This window comes from Chiroxiphia lanceolata, chromosome 6 (assembly GCF_009829145.1).
Source record: "Chiroxiphia lanceolata isolate bChiLan1 chromosome 6, bChiLan1.pri, whole genome shotgun sequence".
Taxonomy (NCBI): domain Eukaryota; kingdom Metazoa; phylum Chordata; class Aves; order Passeriformes; family Pipridae; genus Chiroxiphia; species Chiroxiphia lanceolata.
This window is the reverse complement of record NC_045642.1, coordinates 52,497,460-52,510,989: the sequence shown is the minus strand read 5'-3', so window position 1 is coordinate 52,510,989 and position 13,530 is coordinate 52,497,460. Positions and strand designations below refer to the sequence as shown.

Genomic DNA, 13,530 nt, shown 5'->3' with positions numbered 1-13,530 from the left:
TAAGCCATCACAGGAGCTATTTTGGAAATTTGTGGAATATTTAGATCTTTACAAATCAGTTTAAGCAGAGTTAGTGTGTAGTTACTAGTTCATGTCTTAGCATATGAATATTTTTAACTAAGCATTTTGTAGTATGTATGTGTGCAGGATAACAGGTAAAACCAAAGTAACTTTCTAACTGTAAGTCTTGTGTAGCTGTGACATACTGGCTAATAAAGATTTTGGGCCGTATTAACATTTCCATATTTATAGTTTCACCATTTGTGAATTTGTCTTATGTGAGCATGGGGAGGGTAGATCTTGGCAACACCTAATCTTACATGTTTTGTAGACCAAAATTTTTTCCAAGTTTCTTGTATATGTTGAGGGTGTTTCTTCTGGGATTACAGTGTCATAGCAAACAACTCTTCCAGGATAAAACATGTAACCAGTGTTCTCACAAACATTAAGAATGTATTTTACATCTGGGTGTATTGAAACACAAGTCAATCATGTGACTGTCTTATGCCTTAGAAAACAGCCCAGCTGTAGAATTAAGTAAAAAGATGATCTTATTGAAAAACAGATGGCTTGCAAGAACTGGATTTTTCTGAATAAGTACAAGGGCAAAAGTGTAATCTGACAATGTTCTTTTTATTTACTTAGTTGATGGTAACTGTTTTTAAAGCAGTAACAGATGCATATACTGTAACTGTATAACCCATCCCATAGGAGAAGAAACAAAGCATTCATTTGAAAGCATTAAGAATATAGGCGTATATTTCTAAAGGTTTTTTTTTTGCCAGTACATTCTTTTCATTAGTGAAAGCTAGAGACATTTTCAGTATCAGTCTTTTTTTCCCCCTTTGGTTGTTTACTCATTCAATGTTTAAGAATTTATTCATAACCAGTTGCATTTATTTAGATGACTGTACTTTTCATATGACACTGTGTCTACTTTAAAGAACAGCAAAGCTTACAACAACTGGCTTGGTAGATTCCTTGAAGAAAATAAATGTTTAGGAGAAGCAAGTAGCCCAGAGACTGTAGACAGGTAAAGGGTACCTACCTCCTGAAGGCCATAAAATCCATCTGCTAACTGATTGTGAAAGAAAAGGTGTGGGAAGTAAATACCAGAATCAAAAAACTTGAGGCTTATGGAAAGCTTATCTCAGGAATACTGTTCTTGTTAGGAAGGGAAGGTGACAACCTATTTCATTTGCTTTACCTGAGAGAGGAAATGTACAGGTTTTTGAGATGAAAATAAAAGTGAGTTTGTGCATGAAGTAGGAGAAGCTGACCTGGGTAACTTCACAGGCCTCAAGAAGAAGAGAAGCTTACTACATTGCAGCTTGGGCCACAAGAAACAGGGTGAATGTACTGGAGAAAAATCCCTCTGTCATGCTTTTCCTGTAGGTCTCTACCTGCTTTTGATTGCTGTCACTGTTACTTTTCCTCTGGTAAAAGACAGGGTGAGGGGAAAAGAGAAATAAAGAAGGCTAAGATAAGAATGAAAACTGTAGACTTTAAGAAGAAACAGAGCAGAGCAAGTTCTGATCTCACTATTCCTCTGGGAAATGGTTGGTGTTGCTCAGTACAATTCTTCAGAGATGGGAAGATATGAGAGAATATGGTTTTTTTTAGTTGAGAAACTGGGGAGAAAGACCTGTGACTTTAGGGGGTCTTAAATCCAGGGAACAGACATTAGAAAAGGAGGGAGGAATGGTAATCAGAACCGTGTAAGATGGAACTGGAAGAAAACGGCACTGTGTAACCAATATATTCGTGTTCCAGGATCTCCTTCTTCTACAGAATGTGTATCTGGAGATGTGGGCTGCTGCTGGAGATGGTTTTCTTTACTTGATGTTCAAATGGAAAACCTAAGCATGCTGATCCTTATATTTTATATAGAAAAAAGTGTACAGGTTATTAACTAGCAAGAATGGACTGCATTTGAGGGGTGCAAGTTGTTTTGGGAGAGCAGAAGAACATAGGGGAAACTGTATTAGTTGTGCTGTGCATTAGACTGATTCTGAACAGTATCTTGCCACAAGGAGCAAGTATATCAAAGCTAGCTCTTAGGGAAGGAAATAGTGTGGGTTATGGCTAAGGGAGGTTTTGGGAAACATAAATTTACATTGTATTTTAAGTGAAATGCAGTCATAAGTGGAAACAATATGGGCTTTTCTATCACTAATCTTATTAGTGCTTTCTGTAGGTCATTTTTGTCAGCATTGCCATCAGTGTTATGGCAATACTTCAGATCCTGTTTAAAAAAAAAAGGCTTCCTTGTTATAACCCCTCTATAATCACAGGAGGTCCCACTTCCAAAAGAACTTGCAGCTTAAACAGAAGAACAGAAACATAATGGAGGAAGAAAATACACAAACACAGTGAACTACAATGACATTTGTATTTAGTGCAGCTTTTGGGGCAAGTTTATAGAAGAAATAGAAGAAAAAGGAAAGGGTAGTGGTAGAAGAGGAGAATTAATAGCAAGAAGAGAAGGGGTGGAGTACAGCAAAGGTGAGAGAGGTGGAGGGAAAGGGATTGAATCAGTAACTAATTAGTCATTTATTTAGTGGGAACATTTAGATTAATACCTTAGGAGTGATGAGAATGTTAATGTGGTTTCCAAGTGACATAATGTAGGTGGTTTTCACAAGAAAACATAGCATTCATTGTAACTGTATAAGCTGAGTTTTTCTTAAAGATCACAGATCTCTTCCTCCGCCCACACTGTTCTTACACTTCTTGATTTCATGCTTTCTCTTTGCTATAGAATGTATTTATCTTTTTAGCCACAGCCATAAGATTCAAGTTTAGACAAAAAAAACCTTGATCAGTGGAAGCAAAAGATCACATTCTGTGTAAAACTGGTCATATCAAGTGTAAAATTGTGTTCTCCTACATACAGATTGGAGAACTCCTGTCAGTTGCCTAGAGGCATTAAGCTTGTCCCTTAAGACCCTGGGCTTCTTAACATATGTTGATATAAGAGATGATACACTTCCTTCTCTGCAGTAGAGGGGAAAAGGACTTAATCTAGGCAATCAAACTAGAAGAAAAAATTGCAAACCTCGTTTGTGTGCATCCCACTCATCTGTCCTCCCTCTCGATGAAGCCAAGGAACATATCCCACAAACACCTACTTATACTCACCTCTCCTTGCTCTTTGCATGGCTTGAGAATTCCCTCATCTTCCCCTTGTCTGCTCTTGTTGACCTGTATCTGTCCTTCTAATACTGATTCTAGATCTGCATCCCTCGCCTTCTGTGCTAGTGTGTGCCAAGTAGATGTGTGGAGTGGGAACTATTATGTAATAATGAGAACATAATGTAATTAGCATCTACAAGGATCTGAATTAAAGAAGATTCAGTGTTAAGATACTGCATTGAAATATACTGAGTCCTTGAAGCAAAGTTAAACTTGGATGGATAACTCTTGCTGTGGGAATTCCTAACTTGATTGGCTTTGTAAAACCTTGGCAAACTTTTGGGTAGCTGGTTTACTACTGTGTAAAGTAAAAAGGAATAGCTGAAGCAAATAAGGCTTAGAGGACCATGTCAGTTCTCTCTGCTGCTCAGTCCTTCCTGCTTCACCCATCAACTTGGATGCTTTCAATCGACTTTGACAGTGGGAGAACTCAAATAAGTTGAGGTGGCCCTTTTGCTAGAGAAAAAGCTGTGTTGAAAATAGTATCTGCTTGGTCTGTTTGTTAGTTAGTGAACGTGTGTGCTGATGTTTTTGCCCAACGTGCAGTTATATCGAAACCTGCAAAAGAAGATGCTGCCTGTCTGGTGGGGTCATGTGGGGTGGGAACTGAAAGCAACGTGGTGTCTCAGAAGAGATGAGGAAGGTAACAGAGCCCTACAGGGATTCTGAGGCCATTGGAAAAGAAAGGCAGATATATATCCAGAAGAAATCAGACTTCATATATTCTACCCATGTTGGATATTTTTTTTAAGCTAACACAGTTAAATGCTTGAAAATTAATAGAGTGTTTGCTCAGCACTGTGACCATATTCACAGTTTTGTAGCAAAGGTCACAAGAGGTAGGTGTCTTTACAATGCTTTAGGATAGTTTTTTTTTTTTCTGTCAAACCCAACTGCAGCTCTAGGTAGTGCTGCAGTGAACTCCTTGGTTGGCATGTGAATATGTAAAGCTGGGGGGATTGTTAATGATTAAATGGATTATTTTTTTCTGAAGTATTATTTGGGAAGATTTGTATTTTGTCATCCAAGCCTGGCATTGCTTCGATAAGGAAATGTGTTCCTGTGATGTAGTCAAGTTCTCTAATACCATAGATATTAGTTTTCTTAAATAAAATGCTGAAGCAGTCATATTTTTAAAAACAAAAACCAAAACAACAAAAACACATGCACTGGGTGGCAGTTCTTTAATACTTTGGGGATTTTTCTGCAGGCTTCTCATGGTTACCTTCTAAAGCTGTTGGGTGAACATGCTCACTTTTTAAAGCTGTAACTCAAGAGGAGGCATATTTTTCAGCTCATTAAAATACTATTTGTGTGCAATGGGGAAACGAGTTCAAAGTCTGACACAACACAACTGCACTTAGATAGCAGTATTAGAGGGGGGATGGATCATTTACACTGCTCACTGCCAGTTTTGGCATGGTTCTTTTTGCCAAGCCAGCTGATACACTATATTTGGAAATGTGGCTGCGTTCTGTGTTACCAAGCTTATTCATCACTGCTGTCAGTGTAGTTGCTCTTTGCAGAATGCTTTCAGGAATTTTCAGCAACGTTCATTTAAAAGAAAACATGGCATAGTATTTGAGAAATGTTCACCAGAAGACAACCAGAAAACCAAACTCAAAAAGGGGAAAAAAAAAAAAGAAACCCAAGTCACTTTTGCACTGAAATATGTACTGCTGCTTCTTCAGATGTTTATCAAGTTTACAGTTCATCTGAAGGATTTTTTGGTTTTTTTCCATGTTGTGCAACTATATTTTATGTATATCTATTTTATATGCATTTATTGCTTCTGTTGTCATGCATGTACTGGCAAACAGCCTTCTTTTCAGTGCTGTGTGGAGAAGAGGGCTCACTTTATTTCTTTCTAAACAATAGTTTTAGTCACTTGCAAAAAAAGATACTTAGTATCTGAAATTTTATTTAAAATTAAAAAAATACTGTTTTGTTTTTTTCTGAAGATGCAAATCTTCTTGGAATTCCTGGATTTTTTTTAGAATTGAAATTTAACTTTAAAATCTGTTTCATGAACTGAATTACAAAACATAGGTTCACGAAGGAACCACACTTACTTTCTCCATATTAGGTCTCCTGCTATCGTTATAACTCATTTCCTGGTTAAATACAGCAGAGCACTGCTCATCTAAACTGTTTTCTTTCTGAGTGTGAAATCAGATTATGCTTTCTGTTTGTTTTCAGAAATTTTGAAAAAACTTTCATAATCTATGTTCATATATTTTATAAAATGTGATTTCTTTTTTTAATGCTACACAGACTTCACTGCGTTGGTATTTGGAATACATTTTCTAGACAGCTATGTATAGCAGCAAATCCTTTCAAATTATGGCACTTGCTACACAATACAGCTGTCAGATGCATTAGATTTTAAATAGTTGTATCAGTTTCATGTAACTGAGCAGTGAATGAGGATAGGTATGTAGGAAGTAGAAACCTGGTTTTCTGATTGGGAATTAGATAGAAAAGAACAGTTTTGATGAAGATGGAAATAAAGTATTAAGGAAATACTTCCTTAACAAGATATCTCAAGATATCAGTCTGCTCGTTTTGCTTTTTTTGTGTGAGAGAGACTTGCTGATTTAATCATGCATGCAGAAAATTTCCTCTCTAGAAATTGTGATGACTAAGAAGCAATAGTTAGACAGGATACATGTATCAAAGGAGAGAGCAGAGATATTTACAGAGCTTATTTCACATTCATATACTGGTAGCAACCTACTGAAAAAATACATTTCTGATTGCGGTGCCATCAATCTAATGAGTCGTGTTCACTGAACATTTTTTTTTTTTTTCCTGTGGTATGTTTGCTGTTTGTTATCTGAGCATTAATAGTAGCTGGGACAGATCTTGCTTTGAATTTTTTACTTGTGTAGAGCAGATTTCAGCTAAGGATATTTTTCTTTGTGCCTCTGTAACAATATTCATCTGTGATAGCAGTGCAAAGACAAAGCTGAAGTTCACATAATCTAAAATCAGCTTTATCTTTAGGCAATTCTTGGCTTTCATTGCCAAGAGTAGATTCTCCCTACTAACATGTTTCATACAAGGAAAAACTCAAAATGTAATGCTGTGTACCATACTTGAACAGCTTCATGCATTGCTGTATTGTTGTTCTGACTGCTTAATGCAGTTTTCATGTCTCCATGTGCAGTTTTCTTTTTCTCTCTCATAAATCTACTGATGGTTGCTTATATTTCAAGCAGATTTTTTCTCTAAATACAACTTAAAAAAAAAAGGAAAGAAAAAAGCCTGCAGTATTTTGGTAATTGTGTATACAAAACATTTGCTGAGACTGTTTTTCCCCAATTTATTGATTGAGTTCTCATTTCTAAGAATGAAGAAAGTTTATCAAAGTCCTTCAAAATAATTTCATTTGTTCAATCTATATATCTTAATATTTTTGAGTGTCATGACATAAACTGTATGTCAAAATTTATAACTTCTAAGATGAAATACAATGTGTGAGTGCTTTAATTTTGTGATGATTCTAAAGATGCAAGGAATTGTGCTTAGAGAGAATGTAGAAAACCATTTGTGTGAATCAATACAGAACTGCATTATTCTTGCCCTTAAGATTTTGGACTCCATCTCAAAACCTACTGTTGGATCCATGACAGACCCATCTGACTTGATTTTTCTTAAGAGCAGAAAATCTAAAATAAATGTAGCAGGATGGCATATGGGGGAGGAGAACACTCAAGTGAGTAGGTGATGTGCAAATAAAGTCTTTGTGAAGGTGGACCAAGAGCTGTTTATATTTTTACAGTTATGAGAAAATTACTGGGGGGTAAAGAGGAAAAAAAAAACAGAAGGAAAGAATGTATAATGGGAAGATGATGAAAATAAACTTTGAGTTCTTTATCTTTGCTCACACTGCATTATGGCAGGTTGACCACTTATACTGATGCTATTTTCAATTGCTACTATTACAAATTCAACATGGATTTCATTATGATTGTCACTGGCTCCTTCATATGAGCTGAAAAGTGTTAAGAAATCTCATATTAAATGTAACTGTTTGTGGTAGAGCAACAGCTTTCAAGAGGATGTCCAAGTGTTCATTCACAAACTTCAAGGGATGTAACCAGACAGGGATTCCCACACTGAAACTGTGGGATTTCTCCTTACCAGCCTGCACGTGTGGGCTTTTCATGATAGAAACTGTATTGGGAAAGGAATTAGTGCAACTCAAGGGGGACTGATAAAGTTAAGCAGTACAGTTGGGTTGTTTGAGCCTCTGATATCTGTCAGGCGCTAAAATCAGGGGATGTGGATGTGCCCCAGGACTTCACAGTCTCCATGTACTTGTTCTTGCACTGTATTTAATATGGGAAGATGAAAGTCCTGCTTTGTTTGTCTTCCCTTTGGAAAACACCATATAGTTTTGCCTTAGTTTTTTTTTTCCTTTTATGGGGTGTTGTTCTTCAGTCAATTTTGAGCTCCTTTAATTTTGAATTAATAAGTTAACATGTTAACCTTAACTTGCTTCCTTATCATTCGAAGCTAATATTTAAAATAAGCCTTGGGTTTGGCAGTTTCTTGTTCCCTCTAACTTTAATGGAAAAGGAAAGTGGCCAGATTATGTCCCTTTCCCACTAGAATTTTTCAGCTGCTGGTCAATAATTAAGGACTTCAAGGTGCTGGGTCAATTAGTTAATGGGACAGGAGCGCAGGTGGTGTTTGCCTCAGTTCCTGCAGTAGCAGGGATGAATGAGGAGTAGGAAAACTCATCAGTAGGTGGCTAAAGGGTTGGTGCTGCTCAACCACAGGGCAAATTCTCTGGTACCTAGTCTACTGGAGTCAGATGAGCTTCATGTATCTAGCAAGGGCAAAAGGACTCTAGCCTGTAAATTGTCGGGGCTGATCAAGAGGGCTTTAAACTATGTTTGAAGGGGGAAGGGATTGAAACCAGGCTCTCCAGAGATGAGCCTAAGGAGGAAAGCCTGAGTTAGAAGTGAAATCAGCAGCCCAGCTGAAATGCATGTACACCAATGCACACAGCATGGGTAACAAACAAGAGGAGCTGGAAGCCATCGTGCAGCAGGAAAGCTGTGACGTAGTCGCCATCACGGAAACGTGGTGGGATGACTCGCATGACTGGAGTGCTGCCATGGGTGGCTACAATCTCTTCAGAAGGGACAGGCAAGGTAGGAGAGGTGGAGGGGTGGCTCTATATGTTAGAGAGTCTCTTGGCTCTGTAGAACTTGGAATCAGTAATGATAGGGTTGAGTGCCTCTGAATCAGAATCAGGGGAAAGGCCAACAAAGCTGACATCCTGGTGGGAGTCTGTTACAGACCACCCAACCAGGATGATGAGGGTGATGAATTGTTCTACAAGCAGCTGGCAGATGTCTCAAAATTGCCAGCCCTTGTTCTCGTGGGTGACTTTAGCCTGCTGGATGTCTGTTGGAAACTCAACAGGGCAGAGAAGAGGCAGTCCAGGAGATTCCTAGAGTGTGTAGAGGGTAATTTCCTACTTCAGCTGGTAAATGAGCCTACCAGGGGTGGGGCCCTGCTGGACCTGCTGTTCACAGAATAGAACTGGTGGGAGATGTGGTGGTCAGAGACTGTATGGGGCACAGAGACCATGAAATGATAGAGTTTTCAATACTCAGGGATGCAAAGAGGGCCATCAATAAAACTTCTACCCTGGACTTCCACAGGGCAGATTTTGGCCTACTCAGAAGACTGGTTCAGAGAGTACCTTGGGAAACAACCCTTGAAAACAAGGGGGTCCAGGAGGGATGGACATACTTCAAGAAACAAGTCTTGAAGGCATAGGAGCAGGCTGTCCCAGTGTGCTGAAAGGTGAGCTGGCAGGGAAGATGACCGGCCTGGCTGAACAGGGAAATTTTAAAGGAAATTAGGGGGAAAAAAGAGAGCTTACTGACTAAGGAAAAAAAGGGCTGGCTACTCAGGAAGAGTTTAGGAATATAGTTAGGTCATGTAGAAAGAAAATTAGAGAGACAAAAGCACAACTTGAACTCAATCTAGCCACTTTTGCTAGGCATAACAAGAAGTACTTCTACAAATACATCAATAACAAAAGGAGGGGCAAGGCAAACCTCCATTCTTTGTTGGACATGGGGGGGGGGAACATAGTCACCAAAGATGAGGAAAAGGCTGAGGTACTTAACACCTTCTTTGCCTCAGTTTTCAACAGTAAGACAGATTGTCCTCAGGGCAACTGTCCTCCGGAGCTGGTAGACAGACGGGAAACCGAACAGCCCCCTTATAATCCAGGAGGAAACAGTTAGCGACCTGCTGAGCCACTTGGATACTCATAAGTCTATGGGACCAGATGGGATCCATCCTAGGGTGATGAGGCAGCTGGTAGAAAAGCTTGGCAAGCTGCTCTCCATCGTTTACCAACATTCCTGGCTTGCTGGGGAGGTCCCAGATGATTAGAAGCTGGCAAATGTCATGCCGATCCACAAGAAGGGCTGTGAGGAGAACCAGGGAAACTACAGGCCAGTCAGCCTGACCAGGGACAGATCATCCTCAGTGCAATCACACAACACATACAGGATGGACAAGGGATCAGACCTAGCCAACCCAGTGTTTAGGAAGGGCAGGTCCTGTCTGACCAACCTGATCTCCTTTTATGATCAGATGATGCGCCTGGTGGATGAGGGGAAGGCTGTGGATGTGTCCACCTGGACTTCAGCAAAGCCTTGGACACCATCTCCCATAGCATACTCCTGAAAAAGCTGGCAGCCCACGGCTTGGACAGTGAGGCTGGTGAAGGGACTCAAGCACAAGTCCTCTGAGGAGAGAGTGAGGGAGCTGGGGTTTAGCCTGGAAAAGAGGAGGCTCAGGGGAGACCTCATCACACTGTACAACTACCTGAAAAGAGGCTGTAGGCATGTGGGGGTTGGTCTCTTCTCCCAGGCAACCAGCAGTAGGACAAGAGGGCATGGTCTTAAGCTCTGCCAGAGGAGGTTTAGGTTGGATATTAGGAAGAAAGTAGGAAGAGTAATCAGACATTGGAATGAGCTGCCCAGGGAAGTGGTGGATTCGCCATCCCTGGAGGTTTTTAAGATGAGACTGGTTGTGGCACTTAGTGCCGTGGTCTAGTAACCATGGCAGTGTTGGATCAAGGGTTGGACTTGATGATCTTGGAGGTCTTTTCCAACCCATTTGATTCTGTGAATACATTCCAGTATTAATATGAGCTACTAAAGAACAAAACTTTTTGATAGAGGATGAGAGGAAACTGCACTGACCAAGAATAAAAGGATCCCTTTTATATATACAGAACACCTGGAATCCGAAGTACTACTTCTGTACGGTAATTTTTAGCATTTTTATGGATTTTATTGTGCAGTATGTGATAACTTAAAGCTGCTCTGGCTGAGATGATCTTGATGACTTAGACAGTTGAAATTTTTCCAGAGTTACCTGAATGTGTCTTGACTCTCCTCTCACTGCAAAGTAATCGGACATAGAATCCTCTATGCTGTACAGGAAGGTATCATTTACCAATATAGACTATTTAGGCTGCCCTTATATGGGTGAAGATTTCAGTTGCAGTAACATGTAGAATGTAGTTGCAGTAAAATGTAGATGGGAAGGGACCTCTGGAGATTGAGAGGCTTAATTTTCTGCTTTAACTTCAAAGTTAGATCAGGTTGCTTAGGACCTTGCTGAGTCAAATTTCAAAAATCTCCAAGGTTGCTTGGAGATGCTGTTAAATCTCCATCCTGTTCAGTGCTCAGCTACCCTCATGGTGAGGATTTTCCTTATATCTATTTGGAATTTCCCTTGCAGCATTGAATCTGTTGCTTGTTGAGCTTTCACTGTGTTTCCCTGAGAATAATCTGCTTCTACCTGTTGTATAACTCCCTGTCACACAGGTGAAAGCAGTAGTGGGCTCCTTTTCTTCTCCAGGCTGACCAAACTGAACTCCCTCACAATGTCTTTCATGTCATGTGTCAGCCCTTTTACTATTTCAGTGGCTTTCCTCTGAATTTGCTCCAGTTTGCCAGTACCTCTTGTGCAGCATGGCCTAAAACTGCAATATTCTAAACATGGCCTTACGAATGCCAAGCAGAAGGGAATAATTGCTTCCCTTGGCCTGCTGTTTGTGCTCTTGCTTATGCAACTCAAACTACAGTTAGTTTTCACTGATTTTAGGGTGCACTGCTGGCTTGAACTTGCTGTCTCCTAGGGTACTATTTCCAAATCCTTTTCTGCAGAGCTGCTGCCAGTCCAGTCTGCAGCAATAAAGCTGTATGGGAGCTTTTCCTTCCCAAATGCAGGATATTTTACATTTGTCTTTGTTTAACTTAACAAAGTTACTTTTTGCTGCTTCCTCCAATCAGCTGAGGTCCTTCTGAATGGTGACCCTCCCCTCCAACATGTTGACTGCTTTCCCCATAATTTGCTGAGGATGCTTTCTGTCCTAGCATCCAAATCTGATCATGTTGGCCAGTATCAGCCACTGAGGAATACTGCATCTAACCAGTTGGCATTTAGAATTATTTACAATACCCCTTTAAACTTCATGGTCCAAGAAATTTTTTTGCCTGCCTGTTCAGTTCACATCTCCTCAGTTTGACAACCGGGGTGCTATAGAAGATAGTGTTAAAAACCTTGCTTAAGTCAAAGCACTGGCGACCACCAATTCTCCCTGGTCCACAAAGCCACCAGTTTCTGCTTAAGGCAGTCAGGTTGGTTGTACAGGGTTTGCTTTTAGAAGTTTGTTGTCTAATTCTAGTCACATTTATGTCCATCATACCTGGATATAGTTTGCTTTTAGGACTCACTCTACATTTTGTGCAGCAAACGAGGTGAGACTCACTACTATCTAGTTCCCTGGATCCTTTATCCTCTCCTGCCTCCACCTTGCTTTTAGCTTTCTCAGTGCTTTGTATGTTTGCCATCTGGTCCTACATAGGTCCAGGTTACCTAGATAGTCTTCTGATTTGATAGCTCCTCTCCCTCAAACTTTGCTACTAGATGCAGAAACCTGGGAAACCTGATAGCAGATCTTGCTGGTAAAGACCATGGTGTTGAGTACCTCAGCTTCTTCTGTACCTTTCATCACTAGGTTGCTTCCCAGTCTAGCAGCTGAATTACACTTTCCCTAGTCTGTCTTCTGCTCATGATAGAAATGTTTTTTCTTGCCTTTCACATCCCTCTTCGGTATCAGTTCCAGACAAGCTTTGGCCTCCCTGCTTCAGTTTCTGCTTGCCCAGGCAGTGCATCTGTATTCTCCTCCAGCTGCCTGTCCCCACTTCCCCTGTACATATACTTCTGTTTCATTTGAGCTCTGTCAGTGAGAAGTCCTGTGTACAGTCAACTGGCCTCCTGCTGTGCCTGCTGATTTTCTTGCTTGTTGGGAAGGCTTATTTTTGTGCTCAGAGAAGAGAGTTCAAGAAGATGACTGTCTGTCATGGGCTCCTTTGTGGCTTCCCAGGGCATTTTGCTTACCATTCGTTCCCTGAGCAATCCCCAGCTTTATCTACTGTGAGTCCAGAGTCTTTACTCTGCTGCTTTCCTTCCTTTCTTTCCTCAAGACTTACACTACAATTTCACAGTTACTGCATCCAAGGCAGCTGTTGGCTGTCTTATGCATGAGCAGTTCTTCCTTGTTCATGAACACTGGATCCTGCACAACCCCTCCCCTAGAAGGCTGTTCACTGCCAGCATCAGAAACTTCTCCCAGTGCATGTCAGAAATTCCCTGGATATTTCACACCCTACTTGCGCTGATGTTCCAGGGGGGTGTTGTGCGATTTAAGTCCTCCATGAGAACAAGGGGCTCTGAATATTGGAAAACAAGCCTAGGATGATGTCCCATTTACTGTGGGAACTGAAAACAGGTTTTTCTTAACTATTTGTGTTGAACCCCAAGAAGCTGCTGCAAAGATATACATATGGTATTTTGATTTTATTTTGAAATGAGATACTTTATTTTTGATTCATTTTGAATTACTGCTGTTGTGCAGTCAAAATACTAATTTAGCTGATGTCTATCGTGCAGCTGATGATGTAAAATACCTGGTTTTATGTTGGATGAATACTTTGGAATCCATAATATTTTTCAAAACTAATGAATTTGCACAAGATTTGAGTAATTTTTTTTCTCTCTAAGATTTCTACTTTCTAATTATCCTGAAGTAATTAATGTGCAACTACATGAAATATTGCTTTGGATTGCACTGTATGGCTCTTACATTCAGGCCATACAAATAATAATTGCACATATACCTGTGCAAGAAACAACTCCTCATCTTTTTTTTTTTTTATAAGTGACTAATAAGAGAAGATCTTGTCCATTCATATTTGTCATATTTTGTTTCATAGTAATTGG

At 40.0% G+C, this 13,530-nt stretch overlaps 1 protein-coding gene across 1 annotated transcript in view; it reads left to right on the top strand.

The window, feature by feature from the left end:
* SETD3 (SET domain containing 3, actin histidine methyltransferase) overlaps positions 1 to 13,530 on the top strand; it is a 65,588-nt gene that overhangs the window by 12,989 nt on the left and 39,069 nt on the right. The gene's annotated exons all lie outside the window — the stretch shown is intronic.